Below are 13,413 nucleotides of genomic sequence, written 5' to 3'. Positions count from 1 at the left end.
TTTTATAATGGCTGGTACCGGTTTTTCCTTTCCATGTCTGTGCTTCCTTCAGGAACTCTTGTAAGGCAGGCCTGGTGGTGAAAAATCTCTCAGCATTTGCTTGTCTATAAAGGATTTTATTTCTGCTTCACTTGTGAAGCTTAGTTTGGCTGGATATGAAATTCTGGGTTGAAAATTCTTTCCTTTAAGAATGTTGAATGTTGGCCCCCACTCTCTTCTGGCTTGTAGAGTTCCTGCTGAGAGTTCCACTGTTAGTCTGCTGGGCTTCCCTTTGTAGGTAACCCGACCTTTCTCTCTGGCTACCCTTAACATTTTTTCCTTCATTTCAACCTTGGTGAATCTGACAATTATGTGTTTTAGGGTTGCTCTTCTCAAGGAGTATCTTTGTAGTGTTCTCTGTATTTCCTGAATTTGAATGTTGGCCTGCCTTGCTAGGTTGGGAAAGTTCTCCTGGATAATATCCTGAAGTGTTTTCCAGCTTGGCTCCATTCTCCCCATCACTTTCAGGTATACCAATCAAATGTAGATTTGGTTTTTTCACATAGTCCCATATTTCTTGGAGGTTTTGTTTGTTTCTTTTTGCTCTTTCTTCTCTAAATTTCTCTTCTCATTTCATTTCATTAATTTAACCTTGAATCACTGACATCCTTTCTTCTGCTTGATCAAATTGGCTACTGAAGCTTGTGCATGTGTCACATAGTTCTAGTGTCATGGTTTTCAGCTCTATCAGGTCATTTAAGGTCTCTACACTGTTGATTCGAGTTATCCATTTGTCTAATCCTTTTTCAACGTTTTTAACTTCTTTGCAGTGGGTTCAAACATCCTACTTTAGCTCAGAGAAGTTTGTTATCACTGACCTTCTGAAGCCTACTTCTGTCAACTTGTCAAAGTCATTCTCTGTCCAGCTTTGTTCCATTGCTGGCGAGGAGCTGCGACCCTTTGGAGGAGAAGAGGTGCTCTGGGCTCTGGTTTTTAGAATTTTGGGCTTCTCTGTTCTGGTTTCTCCCCATCTTTTTGGTTTTATCTAACTTTGGTCTTCGATGATGGTGAGCTACAGATGGGGTTTTGGTGTGGATGTCCTTTTTTTTTATGTTGATGCTACTCCTTTCTGTTTGTTAGTTTTACTTCTAACAGTCAGGTCCCTTGGCTGAAACTCTGTTGGAGTTTGCTGGAGGTTCACTCCAGACACTGTTTGCCTGGATATCACCATTGGATGGCTGCCGAACAGCAAATATTGCTGCCTGATCCTTCCTCTGGAAACTTCATCTCAGAGGGGCACTTGGCTGTATGAGGTGTCAGTCAGTCCCTACTGGGAGGTGTCTCACAGTTAGGCTACATAGGGTTCAGGGACCCACTTGTGGAGGCAGTCTATATGTTCTCAGAGCTCAAACACTGTGGTGGAAGAACCACTGCTCTCTTCAGAGCTGTCAGACAGGGATGTTTAAGTCTGCAGAAGTTTCTGCTGCCTCTTGTTCAGCTATGCCCTGCCCCCAAAGGTGGAGTTTACAGAGGCAGGCAGGCCTCCTTGAGCTGTGGTGGGCTCCACCCAGGTCGAGCTTCCCGTCCACTCTGTTTACCTACTCAAGCCTCAGCAATGGTGGATGCCCCTCCCCCAGGCAGGCTGCCGCCTCACAGTTCAATCTCAGACTGCTGTGCTAGCAGTGAGCAAGGCTCCGTGGGCATGGGACCCGCTGAGTCAGGCATGGGATATGATCTCCTCACGTGCTGTCTGCTAAGACCATTGGAAAAGCACAGTATTTGGGTGACAGTGTCCCAGTTTTCCAGGTACTGTCTGTCACGGCTTCCCTTGGCTAAGAAACTCTCTCATCTCTTAATATACAGCATATCTTTACAGCACCACAGAATCTTGATAATTCTCAGAACAATCTTTGTTGGATGCAAAAATATATAGTTCCTGAGTCCATGCTAAGAATCACTACCAATATAAGAATGAATTCACTAGTTATTTTATTAATTATCAAATTAGCAACTACACTTTAAGATTAGTATGTTTAAGCAATAAAAAGCAGAATTTCTAAAGGCATGTCTATAGAACACAAAATTAAGTTTAAATTTTTACTTTTCTCAATACTTAACTTTTATAGTTCATCTAAAAGAGTAACATTGCCATCTTATGGTCTGGTATTGAAGTAACTTTAAATATGTAAAGAAAACTGATGAATCCTAACTCGTAATAACTCTGTGATTTTTTTCATATTTCAAATTATTCGCAGACATAAAAAGGTAAATTAGAGGACTACATATTCTGGCATTTCTTTAGTATCATATAGCACTTAGTAGCACAGAGTATCAGCACTTTAATAATCAACATATATTCTAAATATTAAAAATATCATTTTAAGAAATACTATTAATATTTTTATGTAATACTAGGTATCACTTATGAGGACATCCAGACACACGGAAGTTAAATCACAGGTATGGAGCCACAGAGGTCATAAGTGGCAGATCGGGGATTTGAAAAAAGGCCCCTCTGATGACAAAGGGCATGTTCTCAAACAGTACATTTTACTATCTGTAATGTTTAGCTCTACCAATGGATTAGAAATGGCACAGTCTATTAAAGATAATGATAGCTAATATTTGTTGAGTACATTGTATTTTAACTTGCGCTAAATCCTTTTCACACTTTATCTCATTTAATTCTTAGCTTTTGTAAATGAGGATCTCAAAGAGGTCAAGTGCCTTGCTCAAAGTCACACAGCTAGCAATTTAAAAATCATAGTAGCAAGCTCGGATCACTGATTTCAGAATCTAAACCTCACTTAAAATCTACATAGGTGATTGGGTGCAGTGGCTCACGCCTGTAATCCCAGCACTTTTGGAGGCCAAGGTGGGCGGATCATGAAGTCAGGAGTTCAAGACCTGCCTGGCCAACATAGTGAAACCCCATCTCTACTAAAAATACACACAAAAAGTTAGCCATGCATAGTGGCGCATGCCTGCAATCTCAGCTACTTGGGAGACTGAGCCAGGAGAACCGCTTGAACCCGGGAAGTGGAGGTTGCAGTGAGCCGAGATTGTGCCACTGCACTCCAGCTTGGACAACAGACTGAGACTTCGTCTCAAAAAAAAAAAAAAAAAAATCTAATCTACATAGGTGTAGATACTGAATCTAATACTCTAATTTGACTAAATTGAAATATAGTATCTGATCTTTCAATGACACTAAATATTAATAACTGTTTATTCCTTCATAAAAGCTGATATTAGCATTTTTTCTCCTCCTCTAACTTCTTTGGTCTCCTTTGAAATCTTATATGCCTCTGAACAATCATTAAATATTGAATGAATCAATATCCCTAGGATTCATTGTCTTCTATCCTTTTCTCTTTTCTTAAACAATCTCATCCATGACCAAAACTTCAATTACTGCAGTAGGCAGATGACTTCTAAATGCATACAAATCATACAGAACATTTTTTCTGAATCTAGAACTGTGCATTTCATTGCCTATTTTTATTTCCTCTTGAATGCTTTGATACATCACATACATAACACTTGCAAGACCAAATTCGTGATGTTCATCTCGAAGCCTCATCTTTTTCTAAAGTTACTTACCTCAGTGAAAAACACAACTGTACATGCATTTTTTGATGCCAGAAACTGAGAAGTAATTTTTAACCCATTGTTTTATTTCTCTCATATCGAATTCATTATTGTGTCCTAATATTAAATATCACTCATATATGTCCAATCCTTTTTCTCTGGCACCAACACCTAAGTCTAAACCTTCTATAATTTTTTATCTGGGTCTTGGAAATCACCAGCTCTGTTTCAGTATACTCTTGTTCCCTTCAAATCTCTTATGCACGCTGAAGTGAGGTATTTATTTATTTGTAGGGTTTTACTTAAGTTTATGTACAGAAAAGTGCATCAATAAGTGTTACAGAGTAAATGGTGTCCATCTAAAATTCATATGTTGACATCCTAAATCCCAATATGACTGTATTTGGAGACAGGTTTTTTGGAGGTAAGTAGGGTTAAATTAGGTCATATGGGTGGGGCAATAATTCAATCATATTGATTTCCTCATGAGATAATGAGACACCAATGCTCTTTCTTTATTTCTGTGTTCACTGAGAAAATGTTATATGAGGACACAATGAGAAGGCAGCCATTTTCAAGCCAGGAATAGATGCCTTATAAGAAACCAACCCTAGAGACACCTCAGTTTTGAACACGTATCCCCTAGAACTGTGAGAAAAGTAATTTTCTGCTGTTTAAGTGACCCAAACTGTGGTTAAGTTGTTATGGCTGCCCCAGCTGACCAATATAGATTTTGGTACTGTGAATAAGGGTGCTGTTGTAACAAAGACCTGAAAATATGAAAATAACTTTGGAACTGGTTGATGGGTAAAGGCTAAAATAATATATTTCTCACAATAGATAAAGCCTAGATTATCACAAAGAAATTATTGGTAAAAATATGGGTGTTAAAGACAATTCTACTGAGGGCTCAGGAAGAGTTATAGAAGTATCTACTATCAGCTTAGAAAAATATATATTACCATGAACAGAATGTTGATAGAAACACAAACATTAAAAGTGCTTTTGGTGAAGTAACAGGAGGAAATGGAGGAACATGCTTTTGAAAACTGGAGGAAAGGTGATCCTTGTTATAAAGTGACAAAGAGCTTAGTTGAACTGTGTTTTAGTCTTCTATGGAAGGTAGAACTTATGACTAAAGAGTTTGAATATTTAACTGTGAAGAACTTTTAAGCAAAATGTTAATGTTTTGGCCTGACTTCTCCTTTCTGTTTATAATAATTGTGAGAGGAGATAAATAAATTTAAGTAAAAAGAAAGCAGAATTTGAAGATTTGAAAAATTATTGGCCCAGTCTTATTTCAAAAAATGAAAAAGCATGTTACAGATAAAATACCAAGGGTATAATCACTCCATTAAGAGATTATCCATTATTCTAATCAGACATTTCAGCAGAGGCCAGGAGTAGAGATGTGATTATAACAGCAAAGATACTCCCAGTTTAAACTAAAGGCGACATAGAAAACAAGATGAAATGAAGGAAGGCTATTGGACTTCTGAAATTTTATAGTATGAGACAATAGGGCTATCCACCTGAGAACACACATTATCCTTCAAGTAAAGAGAAAAATAACACTAAAGACAATTTATGTGTCATTTTGGTTTTCACTCTCGGCATAAACCTAGAGCATAGAAGACTAGGGGAACGACTATTTTCTCGTTAGTCGCAGAGTGTGGGAATACCTTCTCCGTTCAGCAGGCCAGGATTCTGCTACCCAGTTCCTCAGTGGAAAGGCCACACCACAGAGCCATGTGAAGAAAGCCTCATCAGTCAAAGAGGTGTGTCCATGGTGCAGATCCAGTGGGGCTAGGTCCCTGCCTAGGGCCATGGAGGTGACACCACCAGAGGGCAAAGCGTCCAGCCACAAAAGATAATTCTTGAGGGTTTGGATCATAACCCAAAACAACACAATCCCCAATGTTAAAATTCTAGAAAATCAAAATTGCCAAATTATAATCCCTAAAGTCTAAAATTCCTAACATCTAATATCCCCCAAATTACAATAACAAGATTGTTACCTCATGTCAAGTGAAACTATTACCTTGTTATTGTCTTTATTTGGAAATTATGTATGGCTTAAAGATATGCATATGAATGCATGTGGACTTAATTTTAGGTGACAACTTGACTAGATTAAGTGATATCTAGATACCTGGTAAAGCATTATGTTGGGTGTGTCTGTGAGGGTGTTTGCAGAGAAGATTCTCTTGAGAGTCTGAGTGAATTAGATGCAGAAGATCTACTAACCATATTGTCAGGCACCATCTAATTGGCTGGATGCTTAGTGAGAGCAAATACAGAAGGCAAATTGTACTTCAAAATTTACACTGGCGATTCCTCCGTGTCCTGAGGTTTTTGGCCTGAGCAATGCTACCAGACAGCATCCCAGGTTCTCCAACTTGCAGATGGCCTGTTGTGGGAATTCTCAGTCACTGTAATCACATGAGCCATTTCCCCTAATAATCATCTCTCATATGTCTATGTAGATACCCGATTGTTTCTGTGTTTCTGGAGAAGCTTTACACAGATTTGGTATTGGGGAGCCCAAATAATACTCCTTCTTACTGTATTTCTTACTACACAATGGAAGAGATCTTTAAAATTCTTCCTTGGCAAAAGGCTTTGATAAGTTAAATGTACAAATATACTTAGTGGTGAAAGATAAGAGTTTAAAAGCTAATTATAATTGGTGTTACAAAAGCAGAAAATCACTTAATTGTGACAGCCAAGCAATAATCAGGATTTCAAATAGACAACACATACTTATAAATTTTGTAGAACACAGCCACTCTCAAAATACAAGTGCAATGAGTGTTTTGAATATCAAGTGAGTAAAAGTGCAGGTAATAAATAGAAAAAAAAACTTCCCTTCCAAGTTATTCAATTATGTATGACTTCTGACCTTTCATGAATATTGCCATGTTTGCCTTCAAAAACCAACTTTCAACAGATAATAAAAAGAATTCAACAAACTCAGCAACTTTCTGAACAAAAACCACTTGCTGATATTGAAGTTCCTCCAGTGTTATAAGACACATTAAATGATGAACTATTATGGATTAAAGATTTGGCTGTCAAAGAAGATAAGCTTATATTTACTACTATATTTAACGTAGAAAAACTAGTACATCTTTTACTTTGGCTAATGGATGGCACTTTCCAAACTGTCCTTACTGTTTTTTAATCAGCTAGGTACAATTTCTCTGTTGGATCAGAAAAAAATTTAGAATTTATTTAGTTGTTTATATATCAATGACTGGAAAAAGTGAAGCAGTTTATAGATGCTTATTTGAACATTCAGTTCAGTTGAATCACCCAACCATAATGATGGATTTGAAATTAGGTGTGATCAAGACTTCTTAAGTGAAATTCGAGGTATTACCAATATTTTGTTTTTTCCATTACCAATATTTTGTTTTACCAAAATTTCCAGTGCATTCGGTGGAAAATTCAGATGAGTGGATTGACCACATGATATGGTAAGGACAAAATTTTCAGTGTAAAAGTGCATCTTTTTTTTTTTTTTGCATTGGCATTTCTTTCAACTGATGCCATTCCAGAAGCTTTTAATGAATTAAAGCCACATACGCCTGAAGAAGACCGTAAAGTTACTGACTGTTTCAGAAACAATTTTGTGCATGATAGGATAGAACAATACTTAGGGAAAAGTGCTCCTGTTTGATTGCCAGTATTGTTTCCACCAAATTTGTGGTCTGTATGTAAGTATATTTGGAATACATTTTCACATACCCAAAACAACATAGAAGCATGGCAGTGAATATAGGAAAATTGCATAGGGAATGCTCATGTCAGTATATATTAAATCACAGAATTATTTCAGAAACAGCAGCACAACATGGAAAATGAATTTAAATATATTCTTCAAGGAGAGTCATGTCTGAAAGGAAAAAAAAAGCTATTCATTGTGATGCAAGACTTAAAACAATAGTTAATAATTTTGAAAGTTGGCTAGTTCTTATTAACCACATCTGTGTAATTGTCCAAAATCTATCCTGCATTTTTATATGTCCAATTTCCTCTTCAGGTTTTTTACTTTTTTGCGCAATTTTAAATTGTCAGATTAGTATTTAGAATTTGGTATGCTATGTATTTCATCTTTGCATTATTTCCAATGTTGGAGGTATAAATTATGAAATGACTTTTAGAGTGTTCTAATTTGTTTTATGTATTTCTTTTTACAAATCTAACTCTATGGAAGTGCATTAGTACAAGGTTGACTATGTATAAGCATTGTGTGCATATGTAAAAATACTGAGACTTCCTCAATAAATGAGACATTATTTTCATACATATGTATTTGTGAGAAATTAAATTTCTTGAAATCTTGGATCTTTGGGCAGGCTGGGGTTTCACTATGATTCTCCAGGCTGGCCTCAAACTCCTTGGCTCGCGGGATTTTACTGTCTCAACCTCTTGAGTACCAGAGAATAAAGGTGCATACCACTCCACACAGCATCCCACTGCAGTTCTTGATGGATCTCCTCAAAAGACTCCGGTTGTTCCTCATGGTATTTCAGATGGCTTAAATGATAAATCTTGGTGCACACAATTAGCAAACATAGTTATAGACATTTATACATTTCCATTTTGACCTGTTTCTTTATAAACAGTTTATATCTGCTCATAACCATTATACTGGTGCAACTGTTGTTCATATACCAGCTTGTTTATGCTTGGAAAAACCTGCTATGCTTATTGCCTATGCTGTTGCAAGTGGACTATAAGGTATTCTTTGTATTTTTATATGTTTCTTAAATAAATTCCCTTTTTAAAATATAAATGAGTACTATTAATGTTACTTTAAACAATTTTTTAAATTATATTTTTGAGATTTTAATTTTTCAACACTTTTAACATTCGAGATTAGGCATATGGAATTGTGATTGTGTCTTTTGGTCTTTTGGGATTATGACTAGCTCTCTATTTATTTATTTATTTATTTATTTATTTTTCTGTAACAGAATCTCACTCTGTCACCTGGAGTGTAGTATTGGGGCTTGATTATATCTCATTGCAGCCTCAAACTGAGCTCTAGTGATCCTCCCACCTCTGCCTCCTGAGTAGCAGGGACTACAGGTGCACGCCACCAAACTGGAAAATTTTTAAATATGAATATGTGCATATATATATATAATATGCTTTTTTTCTGTAGAAAGAAAGTCTCAGCTGTGTTGTCCAGATGGTTGAAGTCCTGGGCTCATAGGACCCTCCCACCTCAGCCTCCCAAAGCACTGGGATTACAGGCAAAATGTCAGTGTAAATTCACACACTTTTACATACACAGATATGCATCAATACAAGAATTCAAAGTGACATGTGGACATATAACACAGGTACTTACGCATAAACACACAACTCAGACACAAACATATCTATTGAAATACACAATGCTGTCGTGACCTTCTCACTAATGATTAAAATCAACTGTTCACAATTGATTAATAAAATGCCCATGCTTTAAATAATAGAAACAAAGAAATCACACTCTAAAGCCACACTTCACTGCCATTTAGTTTCTTATAAGTTGATAATGTGAAGAAAACTTAAAGACTTAAAAGCCCAGGGAAGCTGGGGACTCCTAGAATAAAGATTTACTAAGTAAAATCACTGGAAGCGCACATTAGAAATATTCTGTAAAATTAGCTAAATTATTTTTACTTTTTTTTTTTTTTTTTTTTTGAGACATGGTCTCACTGTGTCACCCAGGCTGGAGTGCAGCAGCATGATACTACCTCATTATATCCTCAAACTCAAGTGGGCTCAAGTGATCCTTTGGCCACAGCCTCCTGAGTAGCTGGATTACAGGTGCATGCCACCATGCCCGGTTCAAATTGTTTTCACTTTCATGACCCTGCTGGAAACTTGTTGCTGCTCTAATTCATGACTTGGAGAGGCAGAACTGCAAAAAGCTATTGCTTGGTTCAGGTGCTTTGTGAGAATCCAAAAAAAAAAAAAAAGGTCTGATCTGAAAATCTCTATCTCCATCACCCGGATTTTAAACTGGTGCACTGTCCAAAAGACACTTGGCGTTGTGTCCTAATGAAAAGCCAGAAACACCAGACTGTGCAATTATGGATGGTTCAAAGGTATGTTCTTGGTTAGTAACAGTAATGTTTCATAGCCTCAGGCTATCACAGAGGCTTTGGAGCTTTTGACACTTATGACTGCACTCCATACATTTTTTAAAAGATATCATTGAACATTTTTATTGTGTTCTTTTAGCACTTTCTTCATGGAGGTGATCCCTCCTTTTACAAAGGTCAATTCTATATCTTTGCTCTGTATTTGCTGAGTATATATCTTCTCCATCTGTTTCAGATGGCCCTCAGCTTTGCTGAAATTGTATTCTTGATAGAGAGACTCCTGATATACACAGTATGTCCAGAAGTATAGTGCTCAGGAGCTAATGTTCAACACCATCTCTGGTTGCAGTCCTGCCAATACCATAGCTTTATATTCCTCTGATGGACTGAGTTCTGTGAGGACAATATCTAGCCAGAAAGATCATTGCTGGCAAGACAGATAGCTGGTGAACGACTAAACTCAGAACTGACATATTGACCACAGAAGATGTGAGAGCAGGTAGTGACCCATGCAAAACCAGAGAATTTGATGTGACATTATTGATAATTATGAAGCAGCGTGTTTTCACATCTCAAGGACCTACAGAAACAAGAGCAAACCAAAACCCAAACCCAGCAGAGGAAAAGAAATAACAAAGATCAGAGCAGAAATAAATAGAACTAAAACAAACAAAAAATAAGTACAAAAGATAAGTGAAACAAAGAACTGGTTATGTAAAAATATAAACAAAATTGATAGACCTTTATCGAGATTAACTAAGAAAAAGAAGCGACAAACAAATTCAATTAGGAAAGAAACAGGAGATATCACAACCAATACCACAGAAATACAAAAGATTACTCAAGGCTACTATGAACATTTTTACATGCACAAACTAGAAAACCTAGAGGAGAAGGATAAGTTCCTGGAAATATACAACTCTCCTAGTTTAAACCAGTAAGAAACAGAAACTCTGGACAAACCAATAACAAGCAGCAAGATTAAGAAGGTAATTAAAAAATTGCCAATAAAAAGAAGTCCAGGACCAGATGGATTCACAGCTGAATTCTACCAAACATTCAAAGACGAATTGGTACTAATTCTAATGTCATTATTCTATGGAATGGAGAAAGAAGAAATCCTCCCTAAATTATTCTGTGAAGCCGGTGTCACCCTAACACCAAAACCAGGGAAGACCATAACGAAAATTTAAAAAAAAAAAAAGAAAAGAAAAAGAAAACCACAGACCAATATCTTTGATGAACACAGATGCAAAAATCCTCGACAAAATACTAGCTAGCCAAATCCACCAGCATATCCCAGATACAGTCCACCATAATCAACTGGGTTTTATACCAGGGATGCAGTAATGGCTTGACATCCACAAATCAATAAATGTAACACACCACATAAACAGAATTGAAGTAAAAGAATCACATGATCATCTCAAAAGATGAAGGAAAAGCATTTGACAAAATTCAGCATCCCTTTGTGATAAAAACCCTCAGGAAAATAAGCATAGAAGGGACATACCTTAAGGTAATAAGAGGCATCTATGACAAACCCACAGCCAACATTACACTGAACAGAAATAAGTTGAAAGCATTCCCCCTGAGAACTGGAACAAGAAAAGATGCCCAGTTTCACACCTTCCATTAAACACAGATTGGAAGTCCTAGCCAGAGCAATTCAGACAAGAGAAAGAAACAGGTGGCATCCATATAGCTAAGCTATGAGGGTGCAAAGGTGTAAGAATGAAACAATGTACTCTGGGTACTCTAGGTAAAGGGTGGCAGGGGGATGAGGAATAAAAGACTACACATTGATTGGGTAGAGTGTACGCTGCTTGGATGACAGATGTGCCAATATTTCAAAAATCACCACTAAATAACTTATCTATGTAACCAATCACCACCTGTTTCTCAAAAACCTATTGAAATAAAAAAAATCAAATTCAAAAAAGGGACAATTAATGTTTGAAATCTAAACTGACAATCAGCAGACATGTAACATGTAAGAAATGAGTATGCACAATCTTGAATTACTATCATCTTCCTCAGAAGGGAGGCAAGAAGTGGATTGGCCTCAAAATTTGAAATTCAAATAATATAAAATGAACTAAAAAGTAAAAAGCTCTGAATTCTTATGTAGGCATTCTAGCTGAGACTGCCTATCCACTCTCACAATGATAATAAATGTAGAAAGGGAAAAAATAGTGACCAGGAAACGTTTTGAATTTTGTAGGCAGCTTGAATCCCTTTGAAAATTGGTCTTTAAAAAACACTAAAACTTTTGAAACACCAGTGTTTAGAAATAAACTTATTAAGACTAAGGAAATATTTATCAGTATGTACTAAACCTGCACGTACATTCATTTTCTTTGGACCAATGCTAAGTTACAATGCCAAATTTTATTTCAGTTGGTAATGACTTCGACCATTAGATATATTCATGAGAAAGCACTTCTCGAGTAACCAGCCTAACTAAATTTAGCTAGGATTAGAACTATCGAATTGCAATAGGAGTGGAAAGTCAATTCAATTATCATGTAACTAGGTTGGACAGGATTTTTATAATGTCATGAAGTATAAACATTCAGTCTAAGATCTCATACTTTTAAGAATCTCAAAAGTAAAATTCTATGAAAAGAAAAATAAGCTATTAACAGATAGAATAGTTTTTAAATTACTTCATAAAATGTAATATACAACAATCTCCTATAATGTAAGCGTAGATGAATTACATAGAAAAAACCCTTTAATAAGCCTAGTAAATGATGCTCAGTTGATTTAAACCACGTGCCTTTTAAGGTCATTTTGCCTTTTTGACTTTGTGGACCTGGATCAAAACAAAACAAAACAAAGCAAAACAAAATATAACAAGTAAAGAAATGAACACAGAAAAATTAACAGCATAATAAATTACTTCTGCTTGAATTCAATTTTTACCTAATTTTCCAGTTGGCCTCATGACACCCCTGGAAGATTTAATTTAAATTCAGAGTCATTTTTTTTTTCAAAAAGTTTTCTTTTCCCTGATGGTTTCATCTACTGCACATGGCACAAAAGCCTGTTATTGCCAATTTAGACATAAAACGTTAACAATGAGATTTACGCATTTTCCACAGGCAGTTATTTATAAAAGATGCATTTCTTCTGATAGAATTGACAATGCATAAACTATTTTTCGTAATGATTCATGACACTGAACAATATACCTTCTCTTCAGGTGACAGAAATAATTATAGCAAAGTCTGCTCACAGAATTTACATCCATTCAACAAATATTAATTATTTTGGCTCTCTCAAAATCTAAAGTGGAGCTGTAGTGGGAAAAAAATATAAAAAATAATTAAGAAAAAATAGTTCCTGGATCACAAAAAGAAAATAATTCCTGTTGTAAGATTGTCTCATCTTATTTAAAAATTTTATTTATACATGCAGACTAGAATTGAAGTTCTAAATTAGTAATAAGTAGTGTAATAAATTTTCTGTTCACATGCAATAGAATTTTTATTAGAAATAGAGAAGAAATAAACACAATTGTCAGATTCCTGGAATCCAAATTAAAACCAAGTAAAAAGTAACCTCATAAATAACACAGAGCAACAGAACAGGAAAAGGCAACCTCCTGTAGACAATCAAAAAGTGTAGCTGGAAGATTTGCTTGAAAGAGTGTCTCTATTCCTCATCCTACCAAATCACTCTATAGCTCAAGTTATCCAGCATCTACTTATGTAATTATTTTATTTTTAAAAAG

At 36.0% G+C, this 13,413-nt stretch overlaps 1 pseudogene; it reads right to left on the bottom strand.

Moving 5' to 3' along the window:
- Window positions 1-9,417: 9,417 nt before the first annotated feature.
- Window positions 9,418-10,254, bottom strand: LOC105529491 (annotated as a pseudogene).
- Between the last annotated feature and the right edge of the window lie 3,159 nt (window positions 10,255-13,413).

Source organism: Mandrillus leucophaeus, unplaced genomic scaffold (genome assembly GCF_000951045.1).
Source record: "Mandrillus leucophaeus isolate KB7577 unplaced genomic scaffold, Mleu.le_1.0 Scaffold769, whole genome shotgun sequence".
Classification (NCBI taxonomy): domain Eukaryota; kingdom Metazoa; phylum Chordata; class Mammalia; order Primates; family Cercopithecidae; genus Mandrillus; species Mandrillus leucophaeus.
Note: the sequence above shows the minus strand (reverse complement) of the source record. Positions and strands in the feature narration are given on the sequence as shown.